This window comes from Amblyraja radiata, chromosome 1 (assembly GCF_010909765.2).
Source record: "Amblyraja radiata isolate CabotCenter1 chromosome 1, sAmbRad1.1.pri, whole genome shotgun sequence".
In the NCBI taxonomy this organism is placed as follows: Eukaryota; Metazoa; Chordata; class Chondrichthyes; order Rajiformes; family Rajidae; genus Amblyraja; species Amblyraja radiata.
The window spans coordinates 129,186,773-129,206,162 of NC_045956.1; positions in this window are offsets into that span (position 1 = coordinate 129,186,773).

Genomic DNA, 19,390 nt, shown 5'->3' on the forward strand with positions numbered 1-19,390 from the left:
CAGCAGTAGGCGTCTTGAAAACCAACGGAGGCGCATGAGGACCGGGAGGAGATGGTCGCGGCTCATTCATGGGCAGAAGATGTTGACGGCTGCGCCGGTACAGAGCACCATCGACGTTGACAAGGTTCGAAGTTCAAATTTTTTCAAATTTTATTTGGTCACATACACCTTTAGGTGTAGTGAAATTATTTTTGCCATGCAGCACATAAAAAAAAGATAACAACATGACAGTAATAGATAGTTTCAACATCAAAACATCCCCCCACAATGGTTCCCATTGTGGGGAAAGGCACAAAGTCCAGTCCCATCCCCATGTCCACCCATAGTCGGGCCTCCTTACTCAAGACCGTGGCTTCCTGAGCCGACAGGGCCGCGCCGAATGGAGCTCAACTGTCGATCTCATCAAGAGATCCCAGGCATCCCGATGGAAATTTCAGCGCCGCCTGCCCGCAGGCCGCTCCACAGAGACCCGCAGCTCCGCAACGGACACACTCCATTACCGAGTTTCAGCGAAGTCACGCCGCCAGCCCCGCATTGGCGCTCCAGTGCTGCACCGCCGTCCTCCGACCCGCAGCTCGCCACCGCCGATGCCGACCGGTACCAGCGCTGCCACCGGGGCCGCCGCCGCGCTGAGCCGGTGCCCCGCCGCTATGCTGTTCCGGCCTGCCTGCCGATCTGAGCCGTTGCCTCGCCTCCAGCCTCCCCCGGTGCCGTACCGCCGCCGCCCAGCCGAGCCGGTTCCGTGATCCGTGCCGCCGCCAGCGTGCTGAGTCCGTGCAGCCGCCCTGCCGAGCCGGTGCCGCCGCCGCCGCCGATGCCGAAGCTCCAGGCGGTCCCCTCAGGAGACGCCGCTCCAGGCCGCGGGGATGGGTCGAAGCTGCAGCCCGGAGAAAAGCTGCATCTCCGACCAGGTAGGGACCCTGAAAATCAGTTCCCCCCTCCCCACCCCTCCCCCACACATTAAAAAGCTAGAACTCCTCAAAACAAAACACTAAACTAACTAAAAATAAGAGAAAGAGATGAAAAAAAACAGACAGCTGCAGGCTAGGCAGCCATACCCCCTACAGGACGGCACCAACCAACCAGGTAGGAACGAGGTTCCTTGGATGGTCCCTCAATGAAACCCAGTCGGGTATGTCCAACTGCTGTCTGCAGGCGAACCACATGACCTTGCTGTAACGGTCTAAATAGATTGCTCGACGTCATAGGATCGCTTCTGGACATCATGTTTTTCCTGAATCTCTGTATCATGGATTTGTTGGGCTGGCTTTCGTCACGGGTGGGCTATCGTAGCAAAAGATCACATCAATAAAATGCAAATAAAACCTGATAAACGGACACAGTGGGTAGTTTCCAGCTTTCTGGCACCATGTAAACAACTGTACAGACACAGTCTGGTGTTTACGTCAGCTTTAATCGTCAGTCATAATGGCACAATACAATACATGTTAGTTCCACTCTACCACTGGTGTGACTACGTAATATAGGAAGTGAGTGTTAATATAAAGTGTTCAATAGGGTGGAGTTAGTGGTAGTACATTACTCTGATTGGTTCACATGCAATAACCAATCTACAGATAGATAGATGGATAGATGGATAGATGGATGTATAGATAGCTGGTAGTGATCATCATGGATTTGGTGGGCTGCAGAGCCAATTTACATTGTGCATCTCACTATGATTTTGGCCAAAGAGCTGACTGTTCTACTTTTGCTCCCATTATTATTTTTCTATAATTTGAAGAAATTAGAATGATTGCCTTTTACTGGGAAGCTACTTTGAGAAGCATTCTTGATAATAAAATGGGATTCAATGATAAATCTCTATCGAGGTTGAGAGGGAAAGATAGATCAGCATGATTGAATGGCGGCATAGACTCAATGGGCCAAATGGCCTAATTCTGCTCCTATGACTTATGAACATGAACTTTTCTTACAGTCTTCTTAACACATATGCTATATCATTAAGTTAGAGGCATCAATTTCATTCTTAGCTCCTCAGGCAATGAAGCTGTCAGTAAAGAAAATTCATCAAGATCTGGAGAACCTGATGAATTAGGCTTAAAAGTCATAGCTAACATTTGCACCACATTCAGTGTGTGGGTAATTAGAGTAGCACAGTGGCACATCTAGTAGAGCTGCTGCCTCTCAGCTCTAGTAACCCAGGTTTAACCCACTTCCGGAAGTGGCAGCGCTGCCCTAGCAGCGGCGGCTCGCCTGCAGTCCATTTGTTTTTTCTTTATTTTGTTTTCTCGTCCCATTGTCACAGTTTGTTTCAGTTTTATTTTAGTTGTGTATGTGTGGGGATGGGGGGGGGGGGAGAAAATGTTTTAGTCTCTTCCTTCGGAGGGATGCGACCTTTTCTTGTTGTTTCCCCCGTCTCCGTCTCCGTCTGCGCTGTGGCCTAATGGCGGAGCTGGTGGCCTCGAATTGGGACCGGCCTCGATGCTCCGGAGGCAGAGCCAGCCAGGCTGGCTGACTTCGGGGCTGTGGCGGCGTTGCTGCAGCGGCGACCTGACTTCGGAGCCTCGGAGGCTCGGCCGCGGGCCCAGTGGATGATAACGTTGGGAGCTCGCAGGTCACAGGTTGGTGACCTGTTCTCCGGAGCTCCTGCAACAGCAGCTACGTCCGCTGGACTGGAGGGTGGCAGCTTCGGCAGCTTTGACCGCCCCGGGCCGCGGAGTTTGAACCGGCCCATTTGCGGGGCTCGGATTCAGCCATGGGACTTACCATCACCCGGCGGGGTCACAACATCGGAGGCCTGGATCGCCTCAACGCAGAGGGAGAACAAGGAGGGAAGAGGCAAGGAGTTTAAGACTTTTGCCGTCCATCACAGTGAGGAGGGCCTGGTGGACTCCCTGTGGTGGATGTTAAATCTGTGTTTATTGTGTGTTTTGTTATTTTATTCTATGTTGTGACTGCAAGGCACAAAATTTCGCTCAGACTGAAAAGTCTGAATGACAATAAAGAATACTTGATACTTGATACTTGATCCTGACCTCCATTGCTGTCTGTACGGAGTTTGCACATTTTTCCCATGACCACGTGGGTTTCCTCTGGTTGCTTCGGTTTCCTCCTCCACCCCAAAGACGTGCGGATTGGTATTATAATTGGACACTATACATTGCCCCTGCAGTGTGTCAGTGAATGGTAGAATAGGGCAGGGAAAGAGAGAATGGGGAGGGGGCATTGATAGAAATATTGGTAGACTGAATTAGGCTAGGATGGAATCCTTGTCAAAATGGGTACTTAATGTTTGGCATGGGCCTGGTGGATCAATGGACTTGTTTCTTCTTTTGATGACTCAAGAACCACAATTTAGATTTGGGTCAGATCAAATCATTCCTGTTGATTGCAACAACGCTGCCTAAGGATGTTCATTAAACTATGGCAGCGCTCTATGCATTATGCATTAAACTAAGAATGTGTCAAGATCACCAACAAATTGTTGTAACACTGTAACATAGACATAGAAACATAGAAATTAGGTGCAGGACTAGGCCATTCGGCCCTTCGAGCCTGCACCGCCATTCAATATGATCATGGCTGATCATCCAACTCAGTATCCCGTACCTGCCTTCTCTCCATACCCTCTGATCCCCTTAGCCACAAGGGCCAAAATGGGTAAAATCTAGGACTTTTTTTAATTTGAAAGGCAAATCAATATGATTAATTGGCCTGTGGCACTTTTTTTGTTTACTATTCACTGGATATGGATGGCATTGGTATTTTTGTAGGAAGGAACTGCAGATGCTGGTTTAAACTGATAGACACAAATGCTGGAGTAACTCAGCGGGACAGGCAGCATCTCTGGAGGGAAGAAATGAGACCCATTACTTCTCTCCAGATATACTGCTTGTCCTGTTGCTCCAGCATTTTGTGTCTAGCATTGGTATTTGCCCCTGAAGTGAGACAGTTAAGAGTCAACCATGTTGGCGGTTCTAGAGTAATATATAAACAAGGTATGGATGATAGATCGGGACATTCGGAAACTGAATAGGCTATTATGACTATGCACTAGTTTTGTACGCACTGTAATTGAGACCAGCAATGTTTAGATGTAAAATTCATTTGATTACTTGAATTTATCCCCCTGAGCAACCTAGAAACATAGAAACATAGAAAATATGTGCAGGAGTAGGAAATTCGGCCCTTTGAGCCAGCACCGCCATTCAATATGATCATGGCTGTTCATCCTAAATCAGTACCCCGTTTCTGCTTTTTCTCCATAGCTCTTGATTCCGTTAGTCCTAAGAGCTAAATCTAACACTTGAAACCATTCGTAAATTGGCCTCCATTGCCTTCTGTGGCAGAGAATTCCACAGATTCACAACTCTCTGGGTGAAAAAGTTTATCCACCTGCAGTCCTTTAAGGGATTTGTCTCTGGGTCAAAGGCCCAAAATCCAAGCTGACAATCCAATAACCCATACGTAATATCAAGCAATTATTTTACTGCTGGATAAAGTGATATTAATTTGCGTTGCATTCCATTTTTCTTTTTGACATTTTTTTATTTTTAGTGCTATCTCTCCTTTGACAAATCTCCAGAGAAAAGTAGCCCATATGTTCACATGGTTCCCCCCTAATCTAATCCGCTGCATAATGTGCACCGAATGCATCAGTGAGACCAGGCATAGACTAAGCATTCGTTCCATCGAACACTTGTGTTAGGTATCCAAAGGCCTGCTGGATATCCCGGATGCTAACCATTTAGCTCTCTTTCCCATTCCCATACTGACCTTTATGTCCTGTGCTTCCTCCATTGGCAAAGTGAGACCACATCAACATTGGAGAAACAGCATGTCATATTCTCCTTGGGTAACTTACAACCAAACAGTAACAAACACCACACCCAGAGAAAATGTTTGGTCAAATCCAATGGCAATAAATTTTTCATTTCATTTGGGAATAGATTTGGGAATGATCAGACCCAGAAAATTATGAAAGGTAGGCTGCACAATTCTTAATTATGCCAATTAATGGTTCTGATTTGTAAATGGCCAAACTGGAATTGGTTTCATTTAAGTGACATGGGCTTTGCAGGCTGAACCAGCAGTTAATTACCCATCCCCATAGATGCACTTGAAAAGGTTGTGGAGAGCTGTGTTATTGAACAAGTGCAGAAAACATTCACCAAGTTATTAGTGGAGAGTCTGGATAAGATGGAGTGTAGGATACTGAGGGATTACCTTATTAAAGTGTACAAGATCATAACGAACATGGATAAAGTGAACGCAGTCTTTTTCGTAGGCTAGGGGATTCTAAAGCTAGAGGGCATAGGCTTTAGTTGAGAGCAAGAGACTGAAAAGAGACTCCTGGTGGAAGATCTATAGAAGTGGTTGTGAGGTTCTTCCCTGCAGCCATCAGGCTACTAAACACTACAACTTCATATAAGTTCTGAATTGCAATAGGCTATTATTATTATTATTGCACTATTATTGTTTGTTTTTTGAGAATGTGTATATATGCGTGTATATGTGAATATGTGTATATATACACGCTGAACCTTTTTTTTCTCTCTCGTTTATCATATTATTTACAGTGTACTATGTTTACATATTCTGTTGTGCTGCAGCAAGTAAGAATTTCATTGTTCTATCTGGGACATGTGACAATAAAACACTCTTGACTCTTGAATCAGATTTTCAAAATACACGGAAAGATACAAGGATAGGAAGGGTTGAGGGAGATATGGCCGAATGCAGGAAAGTTGAACTAAACTAGAATGCCACTTTGATCAGAGATGGTCTAAGGTTTGTTTCCATGCCCATTAGCTCTGTGACCGACGCTAATCCAAATAAGAGGCTTTCTTTCCGCAGTGAACATTGATGTAATGCATTCACCGGTGGATAGATGACTGGTTTTTTTTTCCTAGCCCTTTGTTGGATTACAAGAAAAGTAATATTTGTATTCTATGCATTAAGAATTACATTAATTTGTTTGATTCTCGCTTTGCTTCCTTTCTCTACTATCAAATTGTCTGCAAACAGAATGAGCCCTTATTCTAGTCAGTGAAGTTTGCAATAACTCATAGAACTGTTGCACATATCAAAGATAAATGGGTTGCTTGAATTAAATCTGGACATGATGTTGTCGATCACTCCACCTCTCAATGACCATTGCATGTGTTGGTGTGTCTTTGCATTAAGAATGGTTCTGTCATATGAGAAAATTGAGAAATAAGAGAATTGTTGTTATTTAAACACAGATATCTAACTAAACCATTTAAAAAATGCAATTCTTCTCAGTACTTAAGTATTGCAAAGGCTAAAGGTAATTTTCATTTCTTTGTCATGTGTTGAGCACATGAGAAAACTAAGGTTTATAAATTACAACAAAACATCGAGAAAATGATGTTGGTTTTTATTATGAAGGGGCCTTCAAGATTATGAAAGGAATTCACATAGATGATATAGCAAATTTCTTCATTACATTGAAGAGTTGATGATTCACCGGGCCGCCTCGCCAGCAGGCTGTCTCGTTCCTTCTCTGTTTTTATTGTTTTAAGTATGTCTTGAATGTTTGTTTTAATGTCTCTTGGTATTTTTTATGTGAGGGGTGTGTGGGGGGGGGGGGAGGGGGTATCGGGGGAAACTTTTCCCAGTCACTTACCTCGACGGAGATGCGATTTCTCTCCATGCTGCATCTCCATCTCTGCAGCCTACAACGTGGATTGGTGCGGACTTTCCTGGAGACAGGCCCAGATCTTCATGGCGCGGGCGCGTAGCGGACTTACCATCGTGGAGCCAGGGATCTTTTGCCAAGGATCGGCAGTGTAGGAGCTTTTACAAGACGAGTTGCTGGAATATGTATCAGAGAGTCCTTTGAAAAGGTATTACATACTGTACATAAATCCAGAGATAATTAGGATCACAGAGTAATACAGCATAGCAACAGGCTTGTACCCAACTCATCCATGACGACAAAGATACCCATCTTTGCTAGTCCTATTTGCCTGCAATTGACCCATTTCCTACTAAAGCTTTCCTATCAATGCACCTATGATAAATTTGTGGAGCAAAGCAATATACATTGAAAAAATATAAATGTCTTCATCTCCAAATCAAACTTTAGTAAAGTTGCATATTTGAATGTCCCAAACTGTTTGTAGTAATTCCAAACCTCAATTCATGAAATTATTTTTACATGTTAAGAGGTACATAGTTGATATTTTGGTTTATTCATTAAAGATGTTTTACTATCACAAGAATAGAATAAAAAAAATCAAAAGGAAATTTAATAACAAATATTACTTGCACTGGCAGACTTAAATAGAAGAGATGCTACTGAAGAGTAAAAGACGATTAAGTAAAAGCATAAAAGGAGCATTAATAATGTTTTAAATCCCCAACAGTTTAATCTAATCTAATCTTGGCCAATCCAATATTTTGCAAAGCTAGGCTCAATTTTAAAGCAGTCATTTGTATTGCATTCAGTGGCATGGATTTTGATGTGCTTGTCACATGTTCAAATTAAAATAGATTCATCATTCAGAACGCTGCAATATATTATTCTCTTGAAAATTTAAATGAAATTGCAGGCATTCCCATTCAGGAAGCTTTTATAATTTTCACCAGTTTACATTTTAAGTAGAAATGATCAGAGATACAAGCCTCATCAAAATGCATTTGTAATGTTTTTGAGAAAGGTTGATTGTTGTGTTTGTTGCTCTCCAGAATCGGTATGTTAGTTTGACGAATACACCGAATAAATGGAAAAGGTAAAGCAAGAAACATAAATAAAATTTAAAATACTGGTGTTGTACAGTAAAGGATTTCTGTTTTAAAAGAGGAAAAACTGGGGATGTAACCTCTGATGCTGCGACCCATTGGCAGATGTGCACACCCTTTAACTGATGAAAAGATTTTCCGATGTAGGGCTGCCTGCTGAGCTCTGTTTAAGCAGCATGAAACAATATTCTGAATTGAAAATGGTTGGCCTGTCAGGTTTAACTGTCTGCTAAGAAGATTTGTGTGTAAAAGAGAAACTTGCAGCTTTATGTAAATTGTGCATGTTTTGTGAATGATGACAGATTGTACTTTCACTGTCTTTTAAGTAGATTTTACTATGGATTTTAGCCAGAGTGCAGCCAATAGCTTAGTACTTTAAGTACAGGTAATATAGTACAATGTAGTCTCTTTTTGATATGCAAACTCCATTTAATTTAGAACAATATCAAAATGCCATTAAATGTTTAATATTATTCAAAGCAATTTATAATATTGCATGTACTATCATGAAAAACAATCTATTTGAGAGCACAGTACAATTTGAAAACAAAGTATTTTGAATTTTAGCAATTTAGAAATATGTTGGAATTAAAAATATGTGGCCAGGTTTATTGCCAGTGTTATTTAGTGGTTAACAGACGCTTGCTTGTCAATCATGCAACAGTGCACATGTTGCTATGGAAAATATTAATGATGCATTTGTCTTCCTTTGACAAGTGCATCCAATCGCATGCCTCATTTGTGGTGGGGGAAGCAGAGGGAAGACGCTAAATAGATTTTCTTTTGTAAAATCTGATCACTGTTTTTTTTCCCTTTCATTCAGAATTACTGTGAAACCTGATGCATAAGTCAGGCCACAGTGCTTTTTATTAGTTATTCTCTTGGGAGTATGACCTATGTGTCCACTTTAACAATATATTGTTGCTTTTCCATTCGGCAATCTGTATTCTTTCAAAAGCCAGCTTGTGAATTTTCCTTCTTCTTGAAGAGAAATCATTTCATATGAAGCAAGATTATTTAAACTAGGCTCATTTATTCCACAAGATATCTCTTTTCCCTTATACTTTGATTTGTTCTTGGTAAATTTAAAAGCTGAAACTCACAGGAACATTGCAAGAGCTTTTCAGAAACTAACTGACATGCCTTCACTCCCTTTCTTCCTAAACTTTTATAATGTATGACATCTTCCTTAACCTCTATCTTAATTAACCTTGGGGGAAGGGTCTCGATCCGGAACATCCCCCATTCCTTCTCTTCAGAGATGCTGTCTGTCCCGCTGAGTTACTCCAGCAATTTGTGTCTTTCTTTAATTTACCTGGGTCTTTGTCTTCTAAGCTCATTGTTTTGCTATTTACCTTAATCATGCTCCATGAGATGACCTATTTTCTTGCCATCTGTTTCACCTTGCTTACTGTCGTGGCCTTGCTACTTTTATCTTCCAAGTCACAGATGGGAGCCTTCTCCAATTACTTCTTTAAATTAGTCTCTACAGATATCCTCTGTTGTAAACCTACTTCCTTTGGTATTCATCCTGGAAAAAGCTTTCTCAGTGGTTCTGCAACAGACAAGCTCAGATCAAATCATCACACCATGGTATCACCTATCTTTTTTTCTGCATTCTCTACTAACATTGTGATCCTCCAGAATAGCTGTACTCCACTACTTATGTCCTCTTGAGGTTCCTGGTTAAATGCTTCACCAATGGCAGCCATGACTTCAGCTGCCAATATTTCAAACTCTAAAATTCCACCCTTCCCACCCTGCATGTAATCCCACCACTCTACCTCAATTTTATCCCCCTTTATTAACCAAATCTCAAGCACACCCATGTGATTCATTATCAGTTTCTTTGTTTGATAAAATTTGAATAAAGTTATCTGAGATGTTTTTGCCATATTAAATATTGCCATATTAGATATGATAGTGGTGTTTTAGAGGCTGTTTTAGGTGTTTTAAATGCACATGGAAGTGCAAGGAATAGAGGGACATTGATCATGTACAGGCAGATGAGATCAGTGGTCACTGGGCAGATGAGATAACTGCTTAAACATTTCACCATGAATGCTGCCTCACCCGCTGAGTTTCTCCAGCATTTTTGTCTACCTGAGATCAGTATAACTTGGCATCATGTTTGGTATAAAAGTTGTGAACCAAAGGGCCCGTTCGGATGTTTGATGTTCGATGTAAAAATGCTGAAAAATTGAGAATGTTTTTGCTGTTCTTCAACTGCATTGGTGTGCTATGTATACTGACTCTATTTAAATATTTCCAAAGACATAATTGTAGCATGATTTGGGGAAAAAACAGGAAATGCCGCATATAAGGTGAATCCAGTAGCTTGGGTTTCGATTCTCCAGATCTCTTTGGCCACATTTATCACTCATTTTGAATGAAGCAATGACCCTAATTGTGTCATAAATGCAATTGCTAGATGAAGTCATCCACACATTTTCAAGTAATTATAATACACCCACTCACACCTGGATGGAAAGTTTTCTATGCCTCAGCCACATTTTCTGCTAGGTTGCACAGGCTTTTCAGTGCACACATCGCATCAACAGCCTAATGGGCCTGTCCCACTTAGGCAACCTTTTAGGCGACTGCAGGAGACTCTGTGGTCACCACATGGTCGCCACGTGGTCGCCACATGTTGGCGGGTGGTTGCTGTGTAGTCACCTTCGTGGTCGTGAGGAGTTTCCGCATTCCCGCATGTTGAAAAATTAGCGGCGACCAGAATGAAGCCGCCATGGAGAGTATCGAGAATTCTCGTTCCGTAGGTGGGTCGCCAGGAGGTCCTAATGGGTTACCAGGAGGTCGAAGGTTCTCGTAGGTTGTACCCGGTGCTGATAAGTGAATTTCATTGGCTCATTGGGAAAAAAAACATAAGCGGTAGTTTTCAGAACCAAGGAGAACCAACCGGGAATGTTAATGTCCGTCGAGCTTCACAGCCGTGTATCTCTGGCTTCTTAAAGGTTGTCTCCCCATTCTCCCTACTCTCCCCCCCTCTTTTAATGGACTTACGTGAACCTTCCTATACACTGTGCTTTTACAGAGCCAACCGTCCTGTTTATCGTGGTGTGTGTCTGTATCACATTGGCTTTGCACCATGTAAATTTCACTCAGACAGCGCTCCCCCCACTTGCCCTGTCCCCCGCCTGCATATAACAGGCTGGTGAAGGAAGCGATGTATGTGTTTGTGTGTTCATGTGTTCGTGTCGCTGTTCCAGTCGCCATTTTTTCTGGCGACTGTTTGCGACTTGACAGTTGCCGGCAGTCACCTGAAAAATCACCTAAGTGGGACAGGCCCATAATGCTAATAAATGTAGAGAAATATAATTTTGAAGAACTATAAGGATAAGGCAGGACTTTGGAAAACAGAACGCTCTGGAAATGTAGCAGCACCTAAACCAAATACAATCCTTTTTAAAGAGGCTAGATAAATCCATAAAAAAATGAAATAAACAAGAGCAGCGAAATAATGATGAACTCACATGAAACGTTGGTTAGGTAATAGTTTGAGCACAGTGTGAGATTTTGGACAATGAATAGACTTTATTGGGAACAAAATATAGGACACAATTGCTTAAAAGCTAGGGATTTAGCAAGCTCCATAGGCAAGCCACTAAACAAGTTTAATCCAATTAACTAATATTGTGGAAGATTTGCTGCTTTTTGTGTGCAAAACTGATGAACGGCTGGTTTATAGACTGGTTCTATAAAAGCTACTGGTAAAAGTGTATAAAATGTTTTTACTATCCAGCACAATCTAAGATCTATTCAAGTGAAGACCAAGTAGAAAATATAGCCATAAGTGTTTAGTTATAATGGCTTATATTAGATTGACTGACCTCCAAATTGCCAATTGACCTCTACTAGCTGAGCTTATAAATAATTGTCTTTCCCCATTGCTTCTATATTTTCCACACACTACATGGAGCTTCATCTACAAGAGGACTTTAATTACCTTCTTATCTGCACTGTGGGATGCAGGTACTGATTTATCATGCATGCTGCTTAAAGGCTTGTTCCTTTGATTTTATATATCAGCAATGGAGTAATCAGTGTCTTATTTCATAAATTATGATTGAAATATTTCTTGGTATTTGGAAATACTATTCTTCTACATAATATATCCCTAATGCATTACAATATTGTCATCTTAATATCTCTGCTGTTGTTGGAACATTGGAATGAAAAATGCCATCCAGAAGCATGACTGCTTGAATAAGATTTGTATTTTTCAGAGTAAGAGTTGTCATTGATACAGAACAGTGACTCAAATTCAACAGCAAGCACTTCAAAATCATGCTAACATATATTAGATATGAATTAAACGCATTTCTTTCTTACCCAATAAACCACCCATTCCCCATTATGAAACTATCCTTGGTATTTTACTGGTGTCACTTCTATTTACAACAAAAGACCTTAGTATTGTATAACCTGAATAACATTACCCCAGAATGGGCTTTTATATTGTTGACATCCTCATAAGAGTACTCATTGTTACTCCGTGATTTTCCGAAAGGGTTATGGATCATGCAAAGGAGAATGAGATTAGTCTAAAGAAGAGTCCCAATCTGATACATCACATATCCATGCTCTGCAGAGATGTTGCCTGACTCGTTGAGTTATTCCAGCATTTTATGTTTTTCTTTGGGATCTGCTGTTCCTTGTTATCACATTATGAGATTAGTTTATTTTTACATCATGTTCGATACAAACATTGTAGGCCTAGTTCTAAGCTGTACTGTTCTATGTTCTATGATTATGTCAGCTATCAGCAAGGGGAAGTCTGCAACCTAGACATAAGATGTTGGTGTAGCAGGTAATTAAGTGTTGAACCAAATTATTTTTTGATGATTATTTGGAATTGCATTAATTGAAGTTTCACCCAATTGACAACATTGTCTTCTGCATTACAATTTAATAAAATGAAAAATTTAATAAATTATGACATGCAGTCGTATTACCAGAGACAGAAAGTGAAAAGTATGAGTATAACCAATCATGAATTGTTAGAAGCATCACAAAACCACAGAGAAAACCACTAGTTTGAATTGTAAGTAAAAGGAGAACATTCCTGACCTGATGCTCTTTGAAGATATGACCTTATTTATGTTGTCAATTGGGAATCAATGATGAGATTCTGATATGGTACTTAATCAATAATCTATTTCTTAAACTAAGATTACAATAACAAACTCTTAGAATCATGAAGAAACACAACACACAATCAGACATTTCCGCCCATCTACTCTGTGCCAACCACCAACCACCCATTTTTCTATTAGTCCTAACCTAACCTGTTTTATTCTTCCCACATTCCCATCAATTCCACCACAGATTCACCCACTCCTCGACATAGTTGTACCAATTTACTGTGGCCAATTAACCTAACAGTCCTTTCAACTCGTTGTTTTAGAAGGAACTGCAGATGCTGGAAAATCGAAGGTAGACAAAAATGCTGGAGACACTCATCAGGTGAGGCAGCATTTATGGAGCGAAGGAAATCAGCCCTTGCAACTCTGTATTCTATTTTTTTCATTTTGGATTTACATTGAACTTCAAAGCACAGTTTTGCTTAGTACTTAACAAATGTCAATATACTGAAATAGTTTTACTTTAGTTTAGAGATACAGCGCGAAGGCAGGTCCTCTGTCCCACTGATTCCATGCCGACCAGCAATCCCCGCACACTAATCCCCTCATCATCCCCTCCAAGCTACTTACGAAACTCACGGAACTGGGTCCCTGCATATCCCTCTGCAATTGGATACTCGACTTCCTCATCCACAGAACACAGTCTGTTCGAATTCGCAGAAACACTGCATCCTCAGTGATAATCAGTACGGGAGCACCTCAAGGCTGCATGCTCAGCCCCCTGCTCTACTCACACTATACTCATGACTGTGTAGCCGGACATAGAGCGAACTCCATCATCAAGTTCGCGGACGACACCACCATTGTGGGATGAATTACAGATGGTGATGAGTCCGAGTATAGAAGTGAGATCGACCGACTGACCAAATGGTGCTAGCACAAGAACCTAGCTCTCAACAGTAGCAAAACCAAAGAACTGATTGTGGACTTTGGAAGAGGAAGGTTGAGGACCCACAATCCTGTTTGCACCAATGGGACGATGGTGGAGAGAGTCAAAAACTTCAAATTCCTGGGCGTGCATATTTCTGACGATCTTTCCTGGACCCAGCACACTGACGCAATCATAAAGAAAGCTCATGAGCGCCTCCTTTTCCTGAGAAGATTATGGAGATTCGGTATGTCAAAGAGGATTCTCTTGAACTTCTACAGATGCACAGTAGAGAGCATACTGACTGGTTGCATCGTGGCCTGGTTCGGCAACTTGAACGTCCAGGAGCGGAAAAGACTGCAAAAAGTTGTAAACACTGCCCAGGCCATCACCGGCTCTGACCTCCCCACCATCGAAGGGATCTATCGAAGACGCTGCCTCAAAAAGGCAGCCAACATCATCAAAGACCCACACCATCCTGGCCACACATTCATCTCACCACTGCTCTCGTGAAGAAGGTACAGGAGCCTGAGAAGTGTAATGTCCAAGTTCAGGAACAGCTTCTTCCCTACACCCATCAGGCTATTAAACACTACAACCTCATAAGCTATGAATTACAATAGACTATTATTATTATTATTATTATTATTATTATTATTATTATTATTATAATAATTATTATTATTATTATTATTATTATTATTATTATTATTATTATTATTATTATTATTGCACTGTTATTGTTTGTTCTATTGTTTCAGAGTTTTTGTAAAATTATTTATTATATGATTACATATTCTGTTGTGCTGCAGCAAGTAAGAATGTCATTGTTCTATTTGGGACATATGACAATAAAACACTCTTGACTCTTGACTCTTCTACACACACTAGGGACGATTTACAATTATACCAAGTCTATTAGCCGCCAAACCTGAACATCTTTGGCTTGTAGGAGGAAACCCGAGCTTTCCAGAGAAAACCCACAGGGAAGGCGTACAAACTCTGTACAGACAAGCTCCCGCAGTCAGGATCGAACTGGGATCTACCACTGCGCCACTGTGCAGCCCACTGTGCCATGACAAATCTGTCTATTCATGATCCTTTGTTTCCAATTTTTCAAGGTTGTTTCACCAACTGAATACTACCCCACAACTATTCCTATCTTTCATTTGCTGTTCATTTATCAATGCCTTTATTATTCTGCAACCAGAAATTATTCAAAATTCCATATTCCAGATATAAATAAGTGCATCTTACAGAAAACAGTCAAGCGCGACCAAACCAGAAGCGGGGGCCGCGCGGAGGACGAGTGATCCCCGTACAGGGCCTGTCCCACAAGCATGCGACTGCATGCGGCGAGCACGACCAAACCGGAAGCGGGGGCCGCGCGACGGTCGAGTGATCCCGTACGAGTTGACGTGAAGTTCGAGCGAAGGCGTACGCCATCAAGATGCTGCACACGCCCGTCGAGGCGGTGCGTACGGCCTCAATGCGGCTGCGGGCCGGCAGGCCGTTGCCGCGCGGAATTTTTGGACAGTGTCAGTTTTTCGGAGCCCCGGGCAATGTCAGGACCAGCTCCGCACAACTCCATACGGCTTCGGCGATCGAAGTGGGACCGGCCCCGCGAGGCCGTACGGCTCAAGCGACCACGTTAGGTCGCGCTTGCCGCATGCAGTCGCATGCTCGTGGGACAGGCCCTTAAATCTTTGCTTTACAGAAGGAGTAAAAGGAATGCAAATAATAACAAACTACCAATACCTAATTGGAGTTCGATAGGCTATGAATTATATATGATATTGCTTGCTGGCATCAACTATTTTACCAACAGTTTTTGCTATGAGCTTTGTAACTTAATATTTATCTTTGAAGCTTCCTTTCGACAATGTTTACACTAGTTAATGTGTGTGAAATGTGGTATATTGAAAATTCATACCCGCTGTAAAGCTAGCTTCCGTCTTAGATTGAAAACTGGTGCTACACCAAGCACAGCTTTATTACCCACTCATACATGATTGTATTGCATAGATTTTGTCCTGGGTTAACTGTTGAACTATTAGCCCAGCAATCCTGGACACCTAAATGTGCAGGGTTTATGACACCACCTTAAACCTTGAAGGTAGTGAAAAGGCCCCATAAATCACTTTGATGTGTTATTTTTCTCCCAAGAAAGTGCAATTGAAACACTCCAGAAGTGTAGCCATCTGGTAGGAGCCCTGCTAAAACTGTTTAAATAAGCTGTTTCCAAAGAGATAGTATGGAGTGACACCAGATTTCCATATACTGAACAAATATTTGACACCAAGCAAGCAGCTGTTTTCAGGATGCCATTAAGTGACTAGAGTGCTCCAACAGTTGATCCAAACAACTCATCAGCCTGGGCGATGGACTGGCATTCCCTAGTTAGTCTGTGGTCTCATAGCAGCAGTGCGGTTATTTTCCTCTTGTCTGATAGTGCTGCAGATTGTGCACAGATTGCCACAACCCTAAAATGATTTTTTTTTCCTCTGAAGGGTTTTATTAATAGGGAATTCACAATAACAAATTAATAAACTACACAGTTTGTCTGTTGCCGGGTCGTTATATGTACTCAGTATCAACTGCCTTTCCAGTGATTACAGCCTTAAGGGTACATTGCTGTGTAACCAGGCTGCCCTGGAATGACTGGGAGTTGACTTCCTTTGATTTCCGTTCTAACTCCTCCACGTATTCACACAAAACTGTGAACTTTGAGAAATATATTTTAACAGTTTAATATTAGTTTTTTTAAATAACGTCATTCTATTTCCATTATTTACCCAACACAAACTCTTTGAACTTTGAGGAATATATTTTATCAGTTTAATGTTATTTTAAAAAAATAACATAATTCTGTTTACATTATTCGCCCAATTTCATATAACCCGGGAACTAGTTGGGAATGATTGTGGAAAAGGGGCAAAAAGGAACAGCATGATGGCACAGCTGGTACAGCTGCTGCCTCAGTACAGTTATCTGGGTTCAATCCTGACCTCGAGTGCTGTCTGTGTGCAGTTTGCACGTTCTCATTGTGACCACATGAGCTTCTTCCAGGTGTTCTGGTTTCCTCCCACATCCCAAAGATATGCGAGTTAATAGGTTAATTGGCCTCTGTAAAATAAACATAAAAATGATCCTTAATGTGTGGGAAGTGGATGAGAAAGTGGGATAACACTGATCTAGTGTGAATGGGTGATTGATGGTCAATGTGGACTCTGTGGGCCTTCTTCTTCTTCTTGGGTATGGCGTGCACAGCCTAAAGTTGTAATACAACTTGTTCTGTTTGATCATCCGTTTGTGCACGCCAGGTTGATTGCATTCGTCGAAACAGGGTGGACCACGTGAAGGTTGCAATCTCCCACCCCAAGGCCCAAGGGCCTATTTTCATGGTAACAGACTCATAAACGAAATATCTAAGGAAGCAACTGAAGCACTGACAGAGGGGAGGTGGCATAACTTAGTCTAAAGCTTTCCAAAGAACTACAATGTTTTTGCTTATCAAGCGTTTTCAATCCGGGAGTGTAAGTAACTATTCATGGAACTTTTTCAGGTCCTGGGATTTATCGACCTATATCCGTTTCCAAACAACCAACACCTCATCTGTATATTTGTACATTATGTTTCAGGACATTTTTGTTCACATCCCAAAGTTACTAACTTCCATGTCCTTCATGGCAAATACAGAAACGAGGTATTCAGTTAAGGCCATGCCCATTTCCAGTTTCTCCACAATGATCCTTAAGGTGACTTATTCCCTCTCCGGATACTCTTTTGCTCTTAATAAATTTATAGAATCTAAATGAACAAACTGACTATGAATAATTGTTTGAATGCTGAAAATTTGAAATAAGGATAAAAATACAGGAAAAATAAAGATGATTACTTCAGTATTCCTGCCTTTATTCCCTCATTACATGAATGCTTGTGGTTAGGAACCTTTTCTAGATATTTTTCATTCAGATCTTTACATAATCTCATTAGAGTATAGAAACATGGAACTGCATTTGCTGGTTTACCCGACAAGGCACAAAGCGCTGCAATTGCAACTAAAAGCTGTCATTTCTGAAGGGTGCAGGGACTCGCCTAACCTGCCCCATTACTGCTGCAAAACACCAGTTGCTAGAATTAATGTTATGGTCAGGAGAAAACAAAGAAACAAACAATCAATTTTCTCCAGATGGAAGTCATGTTTGTGGTTGATGTGACCACAGCCACTGATAAGGACATTGGGAAGGATAGATATTTACTGGATCTTTAGATCTTTATAAGACATAGGGGAATTTGGATAAAGGCCACTGATGGAGATACTTCATCCTATAATTGATATGTAAGATTGGGTGCAATAAGTCAGGAGAGAACATAGAAGAAATTAAAAAGAAAGTATTTCTCAACTAACATGAAATATTACAATAGTGCCAACCTAAGCGCAACAAAATCACACACACTCGAAGCAGCAAATACCTTTACAATATTTCCTTTAATACATTTAATCATGAACCTTAGCTTTAAATTTAATAATTGATCTCGCATCATTTGTGATTTGTGAGACTGATTTCCAAAAAGCATATTTCCCAAATTCAAAAGAGCTTGGCTCTCATATGTATACTATACTCTTTAGTCCTTGCATCACTAACCAGCAGAAACAGTTGCTCTTTGGCTACTCTTAATATCTTGAAAAGATATTTGATATAATTAATTCTCAACCTTCTCAATCCAAGAAAATGCAACTCTAATTTTAATTCATTGGATGAAAACATATGATATTTGGAGTACAGGAAAAGCCCTTCAAAATATGTTCTTTATTACTTTGAGAAAAATAGCTTTACAGTGCTCCTTCCCATTGCATAGCAGTAAATTATAAAAAACAGGCCAACAGGTTCATGCTGAATGTTTATGTCAGGCTAATATCGATACAATTCACCAATCTCATTGAATGGCTCGAAGGGTCGAATGGCCTACTCCTGCACCTGTTGTCTATTGTTTACTTTTCTCACTTTTCTTCATTTAACTCCATTATATTATCTTAAGTATGCCTCCTGTATTTATCTAGGTTCTCCTTGAATGCTTGGATTGTGTTAGAGGAATCCACTTCCAACCCTTTCTAATTGATTTCCTAGCTATAACTTCACATTTATTGACCCTTATTGGCTTCTCCTACAAATGGAAACAACTTCTTATATATTCTAGTTACATCGCCCGCCCTCGGGCTCCCCTGTCTCCTCCCACCCTCCCATCCGCCCGCCCTCGGGCTCCTCCTCCTCCTCCCCTTTTCCTTCTTTCTTTCCCCACCCCCCATCAGTCTGAAGAAGGGTTTCGGCCCGAAACGTCGCCTATTTCCTTCGCTCCATAGATGCTGCTGCACCCGCTGAGTTTCCCCAGCAATTTTGTGTACCTTTCTTATATATTCTATCTCCATCTGGTCCTCATGTAAACTTCTCTCTTCAATAGAAACCTGTCCCATCTTGGTAAATCTATTCCAATTAATGAAACTTTTCAGTTCCAGAATCATTCCGTCTTTCACAAGCACTCTTGCCTTGCACAAGCACAGCACACAAATACTGATTAAAGCAAACAGGAGTAAATGTACTATTTTCTGTTGCTATAATGAACAATA